This window comes from Ailuropoda melanoleuca, chromosome 1, assembly GCF_002007445.2.
Source record: "Ailuropoda melanoleuca isolate Jingjing chromosome 1, ASM200744v2, whole genome shotgun sequence".
Classification (NCBI taxonomy): domain Eukaryota; kingdom Metazoa; phylum Chordata; class Mammalia; order Carnivora; family Ursidae; genus Ailuropoda; species Ailuropoda melanoleuca.
This window is the reverse complement of record NC_048218.1, coordinates 132,600,207-132,616,200: the sequence shown is the minus strand read 5'-3', so window position 1 is coordinate 132,616,200 and position 15,994 is coordinate 132,600,207. Positions and strand designations below refer to the sequence as shown.

Here is a 15,994-nt window from a genome sequence, read left to right as displayed (position 1 = left end):
CTCTCGCTGGCTGTCTCTATCTCTGTCGAATAAATAAATAAATACTTTAAAAAAATGCCACTGTTGTTCTAAAATAAAAGTATCTATAAACTCCCTTCATGACTCTTCTTAAAATCTATTTTGATTAAGTGGGAATCACTCATGGAAATCGAGAGCAGATGGTTTGGTCATTATTAATAGTTAGTGTACAAAAAATTAATTATAGAAATTTAAAATACAGAGAGTTCATAGAGCAGTGTGAGTTCAAATGAGTGTGCTTTTCAGAAAAAATGTGTGTGCTTTTTCATTCATGTTTGGTGATGTAATTTCATTTAACACCTTCCACACAGAATTTTCCACCAGGTTGGTTAATACTGCTCTGTTAACTGGTTCTGTGAAGTTGAATGGAAGGGGCATTGAACTGTGAATCAAGAAAGACTGTGTTATAGTCTCAGTTAGCTTACATAAATATAGTTACCCTCTGTTGCCCTAAATTTTCTCATCGGATAAATAAACAAAGTGGAGTATTTCATCTCCAAGGTTTCTATTAGTTAAAATTGCATAGCTATGTTATCGGAGAGAACATGATATTTGGACTATAAATATTATACACATATGATATACATGTATTCACTTATATATAAGACATAAATATCACACATGTTGTTAAGTACTAAGAAGATTTTCCCCCAAATAAGCTCATTGTAAACCTTTATAAACCTGTTATTATTTATTAATTTGGGATCTTTATAACTTTCACTCACTCCCAATTTATCTAAAGCAAACCCTACAGCAGAATGAATATCAAAGACATCTAACTATTAAAGGGAACTTCTTCAGTTACCCAAGGGCACATGAACATTCCCTGGAGTGATTATTTTAGATCACATTCTAGCTACATGTGCCTTCATATCACAGATCTTGAGAGGCTGCCTGCAGCCTCTGTGAACACTGCATCCTATCACCTTGAATTTAACAAAGGAAAACATTGACAATTGACAATTCAAGGTAGAACACAAAAGCAAACAAGAAATTATGTCACGATACACTGGTAAGATTTTTCTGACCCTAGAATGATATTCCTTAGAGACAGAAGAAGCACCACCATGTAGTCAATTTTCATTTCCTTAAAACCAATAGAAAGTTGTGCTAAATTTGGAGCAACACTGGGAATTGCCAGGAGTTTGATAAATAAGATATGGTTAGGGTAATTAAAGCCTTCACACAACAATTTGTATCACATGTTCATGTGAACCTCTGATACCCAACTCTTCAATCAGAAAGAAAAAGTAAAAACATCAGAAGCCATTGGAACTTTTGATGAAATACTACAAAGAAGAAAGCAGAGTAAGATAACTTCAAGGTAATATAAAAAAAATTCTATATGTTCAGACTCGAAAGCCAGGGCAAACTGAAAATCAATAATGATTGATGATGGCAGATAAAATAGGACATGCTTTGAGAGTATCCTTCTAGCTTCTCATCTGTAAAAACATGGTGGAAGCAAGGATTCACATGAGCCATAACATATCAGAATGTTATATATGTTCTCCATTTTGTTGTATAAACACTGTCATAATAACTAATTTATACCAGTAGTTGCAAATGAAGTGTTTTAATTTATGTTATATGACTAAGTAATCCTGTTTTTTATTTCTTTTTTAATTCACTGCTAAGATAATTTCATTATTTATCCAAAGAGCCACTGCTTTGTGGTGATAACTTCCCACATTGCATGTTTGAGGCCTAAGAACCATAATCCACTTGAATCTCATAAGTAATGGTTTTAAATCAGACTTTTTTAGTCAATCCTTCTTGTTTGTATACTTAAAATCAAAATTCAAAGTCTATTTTCTGATTTTTCTCTTTGTCTCCTATTCTGTTTTAATTACTTTAAACTCTATTACTTCATATAATTGGAGAACTTATTATCTATAAACTTTAGTCTTTACCTGCTGCTATACTACCTGATTTCCTTTCTTAAAAACAAACAGGGGTGCCTGGGTGGTGTAGTCAGTTGGGCTACCGACTCTTGGTTTCAGCTCGGGTCGTGATCTCAGGGTGTTGGGATGGAGCCCCATCTCCAGCTCCATGCTTGGCATGAAATCTGCTTGGGATTCTCTCTACCTCCCCCAGACCCCCTCCCACTCATTGGTCTCTCCCTTTCTCTCTCAAATAAGTACATAAATCTTTAAACAAACAAACAAACCTCAGAGTTTAATGTCCTTAAGAACTTCATAATGCTTTCTCTCACATTTACTTTTTATTTGTAATTTGATCTCTCCCAGGAATAGAGGAGGAAGAAGAACTTGAGTAAAAATTTTTTTCCATTGGAAACACTACAAATGTGTATTTAGGTTGTGTCTGCTGTGACCAATCTTATACAGAAGGAAAATAGGATTAATTAAATCTCTTGTTTTGTTCTTTGCGCTCAATTAAATCATTCCTTTTTAGCTTTATGCCTTTGAATAACATTGATGGACTTAGAAACTAACCCTTAGTGCCCTTAGTTTTGACACTTCCAACTGACTGTGGGTATTTTACGTCATACCCTAAATTCCCCATGGTTGGGTTCCAAAATAATCTGAAATACTTAAAATCACAAAATATCCAGTGTAATACAGTAGTATAAAAGCTTGAGATATTATAAGTAAATATTGATCATGTATTTTCTCTTTCTAATTATGAAGGATCCCATTATATTACCTTTCCTCAAAGATAGGCTCTAGAAACTTTAGTTGGGATATTCAGATAATGTAGTGTAGTATAATTAAATTAAAGCAAGAAACACGTTTTCCCACTCAAAGTCAGTATTGTTCACAAATACATGCTACTTTATGTTTATTAAATGATTTTAAAATAAATTAACACACATATATATATATATATTAGTATATTATCACTGGCATGCATCATGAATTTATTTCTCCAAAATGGTAATGCACTCAGTTGATTTATTGATACTATCTCATAGTTCTTTCTTTATTATGAGGTCAATCATCTCCTCCCAATATATGACCCCTTCTTGTTGAACTTGACCCAGGCACAGTCTGGAATCAGTAAGACTGCACAACTTTTGCGTTAACTCTTCCTTTCATCAGCAACCCTCATTCCCTCTGGATCCAGATGGTTGGTTTATGATAAACACTTGATTAACACTGAGCTATCCAAACAGATTTTATAACCTAAAGTGTTTGAATACAGGACAAAAAAAAAAAAAGAAAAATGTTAGTTGTCTGTGAAGAATTTACTGTGAGAAGAAACATGGTAAGGACTACCACTTTCTGACAGCAATCATGGACTGGTCCGAAAAACAACAACAACAACAACAACAAAACAAAGAACAAAAAATGGAAAACAGGCATGAAGGATGCAGGAACAGTTTAAGATCGGAAAGAAGAATGAAGCCTGAATGAGAAAAAAAAACAAAAACAAAACCTGCCCTACAGTATCCCAATTTCCATTAGAGCCAGTTATGCTTTCAGTAATTCTGTTTCATTACATTCTTAGTATCCTTACAATGAAATCACTTTTCTAGAAGGTCACTAAATGGTTCCCTGTAACCAAACTATGGCTAAACTGCCACAATAGCTTAATAGTAACCCTTGGCTGTTTGACTTCTGAGAGGTGCATTTGTACATGGATTCCTGCAGTTTGGTGTGAGTTATATAATCAACAGAAAATTGATATTGATGCTTCTTTTTTACTGTTTGAACATGTTTAAAACTTTTTCTCTGTTTGAATAGAAATATTTAAAGAATTATAAATCAGATTTAATGAGTAATTTTTAGTAGGAACTTTTTGGGAAATAAAGAGAAAAAATGGACTATAGATCAGTCTATAAACTATAATATGCATACTTATATTAATAATTTATAATTTGAGTGGTTCTGTCAAGATGCTCATGCTCTCCATGCCACTCACCTTCCATAAATCTCCAGTCTGCCATCAGAGGGTGACTGAAGCAGGAATGCTCAGCCCTTCATTCTCCTGCACAGTGCTCACCAACTCTCACAGCTTTATAATAATTATTTCCTCTTTCTTAACTGGTCCTGTAAATGTTCTTGATGATTTCAAAATACATGGGAATCATGCTTTCATTTTTTTTTGAATATATCACCATTTCCTGATCTACTCCCTGCCAATGCCATCCCCATTCCTTCCTCAGGTATTTACTTTCATGGTCATAAAGCAGGCTCGGCTAAAGATTGCCTTTGACTGTTCTAGGACTTATACAGATTTTTCACTGTCTCTCACCCCTGTTTTGTTCTTAAGTCCTCCAGATGTGGCTTAGATTCCATGGCCCATGTTTTTAATAACATCCTCATATACCTCCTCAACTTCCTTTCTCAACTCTCTCCATACCATCATGCTGACTAACGTCATGACTACCTAACACCAATTTAGCTCTTACGGCTATAAACAATTTAACTGAATTTCCTTAGTGAATTAATTCTCTGCTTCTAAATTAATTTCACAGACTTTCCTTTATCCTCAAACATCTGTAACCCTTCTCTTCTTGCTCTCAGCCCATTAATTAGTCTCAGAAGCAATCAGAAGACAATGATATATATTTTCCACCACCTTCCTCTTATACTGATGATTTTGAAAACCCATCTAAGGGCAACCTCTCCAATCGATCATACTCCATTGTTGACTACCTGAAGATACCAGTCTTGCAGGTGACTCTTTCTCCTGAAATCTCAGTTTTTCTTCATACTTTGTTCTCATCAGCCTACGAAGGTAGTGCAATATTTCCCGTCTTAAACCTAAAAACAAAATATGGCCCCCAAAAAGTTCCATATGAAATGGCCTGAAGTCAATTTAATATTATAATTTCAAAGATTACATTGAACCAAATTCTCCAAATAAAAGAAATAAGTTCCAGGGAAATAAAAACTATCAGCCTTCGTAACCCACCTCATCCTATTAATATGTGTTTTATAGTTCATTCATATGCTGGTACTTTTTTTTATAGAAACTAGCAGAAAGTGATTTCAAAATAACCATTTCATAGAAACATAAATAGCAAGAAAGTTAGGTACAGATATTAAATAATTTATAGGTCATAAAAGAAAAACATCACATTCTCCAGTGGCTCTCCTTTTACCTTTGCTGAACTAAGATTGATGTGGTTAATTTAATTTAATTCAATTTTACTTAGAACTTTTATATATATGCTTAGAGTGATCTGTGATGTTGGTTCCACCAACAGACCTGATAAAGCAGTTTTTATTCACTTAAAGCTCGTGACCAATGTAAGTAGCATATTTTTATATGTCCCTATTAGTCTTGACAAACTTTTTTTTGATAACTGAATATAAAAATAGAGATAAAATGAATATGGAACACAATTCAGGTTCTAAAATCTGAGTTCAGAAATAACATCTTCTATTACTTACTGGCTTTAGTCTTTCTCTTGCTTGCTTACTACATTATTTTGCTCTTATACATAACCTTTCTATGCCAAAAACAGTTAAGGGAGAAGATATATATGCTCAGAAATTATATAATCAGAGACTGCAATTTCTCTGAATTATTTCCAAGGATATTTGACCTTTAAATAATGTAGAATGCTACTCCATTCCCATTTGCAAAGGTATTTAACAGCTAAATAAAAAAATATTATAATTTTGTATTTTAATGAATTTCCCATAGTGAGTGGTGACTATATGTGAAGAACACAAGTGTTGGTAAAAGTCTCTAAGTGAAGTTCTGCTTTCTGGTTCTGCATGTAAGGAGTTTGGAAGTCACCACTCCATCCTAACAAGTAAAAAACTGAACACAGTGAAAAATCAACAGCTTTTCTTAGACCCATAAGAGAAGTGAGGACCCAGGACAAACTGCTGCTCCAAGATTGGAGAGACAGACAGGTTAATACATGGCATCATGGCTTACTTGAGCAGAGATTCAGGAGTGGAAACTGCCCTGACAACCAGGGCAGGGGTATGAAAATTTGCTGGAGCCTCAGTGTAGGTAAGTCTGAGAGTTAAACATTCCAGTGGTTCACAGTCATACGGGAGCCGCCACGCTTTTGTGGGATTTACCTCCAGGAACTTGACCAGATTCTCATAGTAAATATCCAAAAAACAAGCTCCCTGTGCTTCCAGCAGGAGGAGGGGAAAGGAACTGTTTTTGAAACATGCCAGAACACTTTGTTCTTAACAAGGCCTGCCCTCAGGATTAACTACTTAACCAGAGGCTAACCTGCTGTGGTATTATTAGCACCTAACTGGCCTGGAGGAAGAAAAATGCCCAACTCCAGTCACTCTATGCTTCTACGCTGAAAAAGGGAAATATGCACCTCCAGCCAACCTTACTTATTCTGTCCCAATTAAGGATGGAGGGAAAAAATGAGAAATACTTGTGCAGTTCATAGTCTAGAGAAATAGGCTCCCTAAAACAATGAGACTTAATCATAGGACTATAGAACACTTCTCCTCCCCCTACACCTCACTACCACATCAGTAAAGCCCTATTTATAGTAGCTTTTTTACTAGGTACATCATGTCTGACTATCAAGAATAAAATAATAAAAAGCAGAAGATACAATCTGAAAAGACAGAGCAAGCATCAGCACCAGACATGATAGGGATGTTAGAAATATCGGACCAGGAATTTAAAACAATTATGACTAATATGTTAAGGGCTCTGATGGGCAAAGTAAAAAGCATACAGAAAGAGACAGGCAATGTAAAAAAGAGATGGTAATCCTAAGGAAAACAAAAACAAAAACAAAAAGAAATGTGAGAGATCAAAAACATTGTAACAGAAATGAAGAATGCCTTTGCGTTTATTAGTAATCAGGAAATGGCTGAGGAGCGAATTGCTAAGCTTGAGTAAATAGAATTCTCTGACACTGGAAAGCAAAAGATCAAAAACTGAGAAAAACAGAACAGAATCTCCAAGGACTGTGGTAAAACTACAAAAAGTGCAACATATGTGTAATGGAAATACCAGAAGGAGAAGAAAGAGAGAAAGAAACAAGAAATATTTGAAACAGTAAGAGAATTTCCTTAAATTAATGTCAGACACTAAAACAGATCTAGGAAACTCAGAGAACACCAAGCAGGATAAATGCAAAAAACACGTAGGCATAACACCGAGGCATATCAATGATTAAAAAAAAAAAAATCCTGAAAGAAGCTAGAGGAAAAAAGAACCTTACTTACAGGGGGAAAAAAAAAAAGTAATAATTACATCTGACTTCTCCTAAGAAATCATGCAAGCAAGAAGAGAGTAGAGTGAAATATTTAAAGTTTTGTTGGGGGGGGCATCTAGAATTCTGTAGCCTGTGAAATTATCCTTCAAAAATAAAGAAGAAATATATACCTTGTAAGAATTGCCAAAAAAAAAAGTTATTTTCTTTCTTTCTTTCTTTCTTTCTTTCTTTCTTTCTTTCTTTCTTTCTTTCTTTCTTTCTTTCTTTNTTGGGGGGGGCATCTAGAATTCTGTAGCCTGTGAAATTATCCTTCAAAAATAAAGGAGAAATATATACCTTGTAAAAATTGCCAAAAAAAAAAGTTATTTTCTTTTTCTTTCTTTCTTTCTTTCTTTCTTTCTTTCTTTCTTTCTTTTTCTTTCTTTCTTCTTTTTCTTTTTTAAAGATTTTATTTATTTACAACAGAGATAGAGACAGCCAGTGAGAGAGGGAACACAATCAGGGGGAGTGGGAGAGGAAGAAGCAGGCTCCCAGCGGAGGAGCCTGATGTGGGNTCTTTCTTTCTTTTTCTTTTTTAAAGATTTTATTTATTTACAACAGAGATAGAGACAGCCAGTGAGAGAGGGAACACAGTCAGGGGGAGTGGGAGAGGAAGAAGCAGGCTCCCAGCGGAGGAGCCTGATGTGGGACTCAATCCCAGAACGCCAGGATCATGCCCTGAGCCAAAGGCAGACGCTTAACAACTGAGCCACCCAGGCGCCCCAAAAAGAAGTAATTTAGAACTTGCCCAACAGATGTTTACCCAAAGGAGTTGAAAATATATGTCCATACAAATATATATACATGGATGTTTATGGCAGCTTTATTCATAATTGCAAAATTTGAAAGTGATGAAATGTCCTTCAGTAGGTGAATGAATGAATAAACAGTGGTACATCCAGACAGTGGAATATTACTTAGCAGTAAAAATAAATGAGTTTTCAAGCCATGAAAGACATGGAGGAAATTTAAATATATATCACTAAGTGAAAGACACCAATCTGGAAAGGCCACATACCACATGATTCCAACTATATGACATTCTGGGAAAGGACAAATCATAGAGACAGTAAAAAGGTCAATAGTTGCCAGCAGTTGGGACAGGGGTAGGGGAGGGATAAACAGAAAAAGCACAGAGGGCAGTGAAAATACTATGTACATTATAGTGATGAATCCATGTCATTATATATTTGTCCAAACCCATAGAATGTACATGAACTATGAGAATCCTAATAAACTATGGACTTTGGATGATTATGATGTGTCAATACATGGTCATTAACTGTAACTAATATATCAGTCTGGTGGGGTGGGTGTTGATGATGTGAGAGACTACATGTGTGGAGGTCCCAGGTATATGAGAAATGTCTGTACTTCTCGAATTTTCTGTGAAAGTGAAAACTATTCTAAAAAAGTAGTCTTTAAAAAAATATGAATGTAGGCATTAATCCTCAATCATTTACAAAATTATAAATCATAACCTTGACTTTGGCATTACATTTACTAAACAGAATGTGTCAAAATATTCAATATTCATATACACACTTTCTTTGATGTATAGATTATTATTAAATGTAAAAAGAAATCTGTTTTTGAAACTTCAATTTAAATATTTGTATAATCAAAGTAACACCACAGATTTATTATTTAGGATAAATGGTTGTTCCTTTGAACAGTGTAAACTCTTTTCCTCTTGAAAAATTAAATAGAATGATTTTTCTTGGTATCTCATCATTGTAAGTACCCATAGGACAACCTAACATAGCACACAACTTAAAATATCAGAGGCCAAAAATTTCCAGGTAAGACTAAAAATTCAAAAACCTTAAATATATAAAGTCTAACATAAAGAGCTGTTAAGAGATTATTCAACATTTTAAGTGTTAAAAAAAATTAGTCAATAAATCCCTAACTTAAAACTTAAAATCTCTTTCTTAAGGATTATCTCAGAATGACTGTATTTAATATACCATTTTCTTAAAAGTGTGCAGAGTATCCTAAAAATAAAAGGACTTACCAGTTAGGAAATAATGAAAACTTTCGAAGAATGGAACAGTGGGAAATTACAATGTTTAAGATGTTTCACTCAGCTCTTTTTTATTATCAAATTTTGCGTTGTCTTCTTAATCATACATATAAAAATATAATTTAAAGATTTATCTTTTTAAAAGCCAAACCATATTTTGTGTTGTCTTCTTAATTATACATATAAAATCATACATATAAAAAATATAATTTAAAGATTTATCTTTTTAAAAACCAAACCCACTTGGGTGCTTATGTAAACAAAAGATAATTATTATATAATCTTTTTTATGCCAAATAATCTAATAAATCATTAGATGGCATTATTATAAAACAAAGTTTGCGCATACAGAAAAACTGAACGTATTTAAAGCATTGGTATGATTTTCTAAAGGAAAGGCTCCTTACAGTCAGCAAATATTAAATGTGTAGACTTTACTCTCTGTTAACCAAATAAACTAAGCATATACTACTTCATAAGAAATCCACTCTTACTTGGGCTAGTGATTTATCTCCTTCTAACAGATTAGATATAAAATAACCTATATAATTTATTTTTTTAAGATTTTATTTATTTATTTGACAGAGAGATAGAGACAGCCAGCGAGAGAAGGGGGTAGAGGAAGAAGCAGGCTCCCAGCAGAGCAGGGAGCCTGATGTGGGGCTTGATCCCAGGACCCTGGGAATCATGCCTTGAGCTGAAGGCAAATGCTTAACAACTGAGCCATCCAGGCACCCCCCTATATAATTTCTTTTCCAGCATTTTAATTACTAATTGGCTGGTGGCATGAAAAGATAAATTAAAAGGCATATTTTGACATAATTTCAGCATCTATTTCATCTGGAATTCCTTTGAAGAAAATCCTTACATAAGAATTTTTTACTTGAGAAAAATATATTTATAAAAATTATTTATAGCTCTGATTTAAGTTGATGTTACATATGTATAAGGTTTTAAGCAACATGTTTTCCAGGGGCGCCTGGGTGGTGCAGTCGTTAAGCATCTGCCTTCAGCTCAGGGCGTGATCCCGGCGTTCTGGGATCGAGCCCCACATCAGACTCCTCCGTTATGAGCCTGCTTCTTCCTCTTCCACTCCCCCTGCTTGTGTTCCCTCTCTCGCTGGCTGTCTCTATCTCTGTCAAATAAATAAATAAAATCTTTAAAAAAAAAATAAACAAAATGTTTTCCAAATTATCTTTTAAATATGTATTTAACATTAAATAGTTGAAAATAATTCAGTATATTAAAAATCATAATACCTCTTTTAGTGCANTAAACAAAATGTTTTCCAAATTATCTTTTAAAATATGTATTTAACATTAAATAGTTGAAAATAATTCAGTATATTAAAAATCATAATACCTCTTTTAGTGCATAGATTTAATTCACTTCATTTCTCCATTTATAAATGTTAATAATAATGCTAATAAAACTGTTTAACTTTTTAACCTATAATTCAAATCTTCCTTGTATCTGCATTAAGGGTACTACTAAACCAATACCTACACTTAATTGGTTTCTCTACTTGTAAGTCCATCTTACCCAATCCTCCCCACAGTTAAAATTCTTTAAAGAATACAATTCATTAAAAAGTATTTCGATTGTACTATTTTTCTGATCAACTACTGGCTTCCTAATGTCCGTAAGGTTAAGCTTAAACTTTGTTTTTTCACATTCCAAAACCCCTCTAATTAAATCAAACTTCGGAAGGAAACCACATCTACTGACACCTAAAAACATATCATTGTTTCACATCTTTAACTTCCACTCTTAGCACTTCCCTGTTTTAGGTGTCCCTCTGTTACCTTAACCACACCCATTCTTGAACAAACTCGTGTGCCCTGCTTTTTCATGAAGCACCTTTTCTCTACCACAATACACATCATTTTCTCTTCTTCCGGATCCTTAAGAATTACAGGAAGATCTTGGAATATATATTATGATTTTGTTAATTGTTTTTAAATTTTCCCCTGTCTACCTCAATCTAATTTAAAAAGCACTGAGATCCGATAATGTTTCTTATGTCTCTTCACATCTGCATTATCAACTATATATTAGGACTTCATTAAAGTTAAATCCTTGGTACTAATTAATAATCTAATTAATCTGTATTTTAATGAGTCTACTTTTTCTTTTAAAAGATTTTATTTATTTATTTAAGGGAGGTAGCAAGAGAGAGCAAGAGGAGGGGGTGGGGAGAGGGAGAAGCAGGCTCCCTGCTCAGGCCAACTCAAGGCCAATCCCAGGACCCTGGGATCATGACCTGAGCAGAAGGCAGACACTTAAACCACGAAGCCATGCAGGCACCCTGAATATATTTTTTAATACACAACCTTCTATGTGTGATTTGACTTCAAATGTCACTAATGATAAATTCATCTGAACATTTTAATTTGCTGGAAAGTATTTTAATAATAAAATATAACTCTGAAACTGAGATCCTTTAGGTTATGATTATATTAAACTCTCAGTTATTATAAGATAAAAATAATTATTTATATCAATCATTCGCTACAACTGGGAACAATAAACAAATTTTAATTATAATAATGGAATGACTTCAACAATTGTCAAAGTTAAATAAGATTTACTAAAAGCAAACTAGATCTAAATGCATCCCATATGTCTTGATTCTAACACCAAATTAAAAGAATTCTTTAAAAAAAGTTTCATAGACAGCTTAATGCTATAGTACCAGTAACCCTTGAGAGTCTATTGTGATACCTAATAATGTTTTGGTACGGGTTATAGGATAAGCTCATTATATTATATAAAGCCTTTATCAGAGAAGATACTGAATTTCTTGTTGGTTATAAGTTGCTATAATGAATAGCTCTCTAAAGAAATACCCTTAGAATNGAAGATACTGAATTTCTTGTTGGTTATAAGTAGCTATAATGAATAGCTCTCTAAAGAAATACCCTTAGAATGTTAAAATTATCTTCAGTTCAATCATTACTCCACAGTTAACTATAAATCCAAAAATATGTAATCATTCATATGCAAAGTAATATAAAACATTGAGGCAAAATTCACTTTCAATTTCCCAAGCATTTCCATTACTAGGAGCTTGCTATATGGCCTCCTTTTCTTCTGTCAGTTTTGTTTTTTTGTCTTTGAAATGTATTTTACTTTGTGATTTTAGATGGTTGTTTCTTTTGTTAAAACCACAAAAAATTCAGGTAGTTCTAAACATAGCATCTACTAATTTGAGGTTTGTTAGGTAGTTACACGGTAGTATATTTGGGGCTATATTGTCCTGCAGAACATTTTCTTTTCTTTTCTTTTTTTTTAAAGATTTTATTTATTTATTCAACAGAGATAGAGACAGCCAGCGAGAGAGGGAACATAAGCAGGGGGAGTGGGAGAGGAAGAAGCAGGCTCATAGCAGAAGAGCCTAATGTGGGGCTCGATCCCACAATGCCGGGATCACTCCCTGAGCCGAAGGCAGACGCTTAACCGCTGTGCCACCCAGGCACCCCAGAACATTTTATTTTCTAAATAAGTCTTGAAAATAAANATAAGCAGGGGGAGTGGGAGAGGAAGAAGCAGGCTCATAGCAGAAGAGCCTAATGTGGGGCTCGATCCCACAATGCCGGTATCACGCCCTGAGCCGAAGGCAGACGCTTAACCACTGTGCCACCCAGGCGCCCCAGAACATTTTATTTTCTAAATAAGTCTTGAAAATAAGAGCCTTTTCCAAAACACAAGAAACTGCTCTTCCGTAAATGAGTGAAAACTATGGACATTTCACAGAAGAATGAGACAATGATGCTTATTAATAACTGAATCATTATTGCAGTGGGAATGTCACAGATGCGAACATACTGTGTCACCAAGATGGACTGGAACTCATAATAGACTGATAATCTCTGCTTAAGCCTACTTAGTTCTGCTGGCCACTCTCTACCTCTTGGGAATTCAAGATGGCTTTAAATTCAAATACACAATCTGAAATTACATAATATATGGTTTCTTTGGATGTAGGGTGACTAACCATCTTAGTTTGCCTAGGACTATATTGATTTTAGTACTGTGAGACCCATGTCCCAGGAAACCTCACAGTCCTGGACAAATCGAGATAGTTGGTCTCCTTATTTGGACAGAAAATCCTTAGTTTTCTTTCGTTTGAATTTGAAACATTTAAAAAATCACATAATCTGACATTTTTAAAAGTCAAGATTTTCAGTCTTTCTTGAAAAGGCAGATTTAGCAACTTTGATCACTTTTATGTTAACTTAGCTAGTCTATAGTCCCCAGTTATTCAAACAAACACTAATCTAGGTTTTGTGAAGGTATTTTATAGATCTGGTTAGCATTAACAGTCAGTTGACTTTAAGTAAAGGAGATCATCCTGGATATTCTTGGAGTGTCTTGTCCAATCATGTAAAAGGATTTAAGAGCAAAACTGAGGTTTCCTGCAGAAGGAGAAATTCTCTTTGTGGACAGTAGCAGCAGCTCCTCTCAGAGTTCCAGTCTGCTTTTCCTGACAGCCTGCTCTAATGGATTTCAAATTTGCTTAGCCAGTCCCCCCATAATCACATAAGCAATTCTTCTCTCACTTCGATCGATCAATTGATTGATTGATTGATTGATAGATTCTACTGGTTCTATTTCTATACTTGCTGATACAACAATACTTGCCGAGCATTTTTTTTTCTTGAACTTTACTTCCTTAGATAGGGTGCAAGCCCTGAAATCACCAAAATCAGCAATTCTTAGAGGCATTGCAATTTACCATGTAAATGATGGTAATTTTCGCTATTACAGCATCTCTATTTAAAAAATATGTATATATTGCCTCCCAACTTCATAACTGGAGATTGAGATAGAAAAATAATACATGTTAACCATAAACACAAATTATTAAATGCTAAGATAATAAAATAATATCACAGATTTTGAAACACGTCTGGCAATTTTTTGGAAGCAGACAGAAAGGGGATGTTTGGGTTACTATTCATGAGGGCTCTAGGAAGAAAAGTAAGATAGTGGACATTCTCAAGAAAAGGACCATGCAGCAGACTTGTAATCAGAAAAAGAGATAGCTTAACCACGGAGAATCTGATAGACATGTTTTATCCTTGAAAAACCATCAACAACAGCCAGATTTATAACAAACAAAAAACCAACCCACAAAACAAACAAAAACATCACTTGGAAGCAGTGCTTCTTGGGTAATAAAATACATACATACATACATAAATACACAAATAACTGTTCATATTCAGGGGCAATCATTTAGGCTTACTATGTACTCCCCTATCAGTTCACTCTTCCTTCCACAAACTGAGCAACTATCTCTTCTCTCATGAGCCTTCTTAATCAATTACATAACAATGTTTCAAATGTTGTGGTTCCATTCCACAATTGTATTAAAAGCCAATAAGCCTATTTATTTATTTAATAAAACACCTTTGCATCCTTGTCTCTTAACAATATGGGTTGTACATCTTATTTGAAGAGGGTGAAAAATTCTTGGAATTCCTTGTTGGCTGAATTACAAGAATTTCTCCACACACTGAGACTGTTTCCTCATGCTCTATATTTTCCAAAATTTCTTGCCAGGTTGATTTCTGTCCTCATCTGTTGTCATCTTTATTCTGAAATTTTTAACTATCTGCATGCCATTTCTTTGAAAGAGTATAGATTATGTTTCAAGTGCTATTTATCCCTGTGTTAAATATTTATCAGATATCTTTCTCTTTACATATGTCTCTCACAGGCAGCATTTAGTTATAATCATTTGTATTACAGAATATTCACTTTCCTTCCTGTGGTCTCAATAGTCAACTAAATGTTGGATTTTTCCATTACATCCTCCCATGCCCTAGAGTGCATTTTTTTCTTGAAATATAGAGGGGGAAATCAATGGTAATTTTATATCATCTTATTACATTTTCCTTTATGAACTGACATATTTCCACTAATAATGAGTAAGAATATTTATTTAGAACATGAGATTAACAATTTTAAAATGGCAAAGTGCGCATATTTTTGTATACTTCTTATATGAGAAATTTATATGTACTTATTGATGGACAATTTGGAAATATCTCTCAAAATTCAACATGCATATCCATTTTGATCTAGTAATCCCATTTCTAGAAATATATTTTACAAAAGTAAACACCTAAATATTTATGTTCAAGATTTTTAACTTTAAATTTTGTGTAATGGTAAAAATTAAAATGACCTAAGCATCCATCAAAAAGAAAATGATTAAATAAATTGTCATAGGTCCAAATTTTAAAATAAAATACTATGAATCCAATGAATGAGAATTGTATACAATGAAGTGAAAATATCAAAAAATATATATATTTAAATAAAATTATTATAAAGTAACATGTATAATAAAACCTTATTTATGAAGAACTCTTGAGTTTATGAAATTAAAGACATTTAGACAATAGAATATATATTAAATTGTTGACAGTACACTTTTTTTGACAATACACTTTTGGAGAAGAGAGGAGAATCATGATCAAGGAGAAGTAAATAGGTCTTTAGTGTATTTTTATACCTCTATATTGTTTGAGTAGTTTTATAATATTAATAAATCAGACTATTTTTGAAATTAGATTAGTAGTAAAATATGTTGAAAGAATAGATATAGGTGACATTAAATTCTGCCAGAAAAATATATAATAGGCAATTAAGTGTAGGCATTCAATGTTGTCAGCTAAAAATTCAGTTGGTAATCGTCACCCTATCCATCTAAATTCAGAACAAATGGCTGATTCAGGTACTTTTCAAAACTCAGTCAATTTGTGTGACATCATATA

The 15,994-nt window shown here is 33.6% G+C and overlaps 1 pseudogene; it reads right to left on the bottom strand.

Annotated features, from left to right (window-relative positions):
• LOC100465238 overlaps positions 1-15,994 on the bottom strand; it is a 179,776-nt pseudogene that overhangs the window by 149,877 nt on the left and 13,905 nt on the right.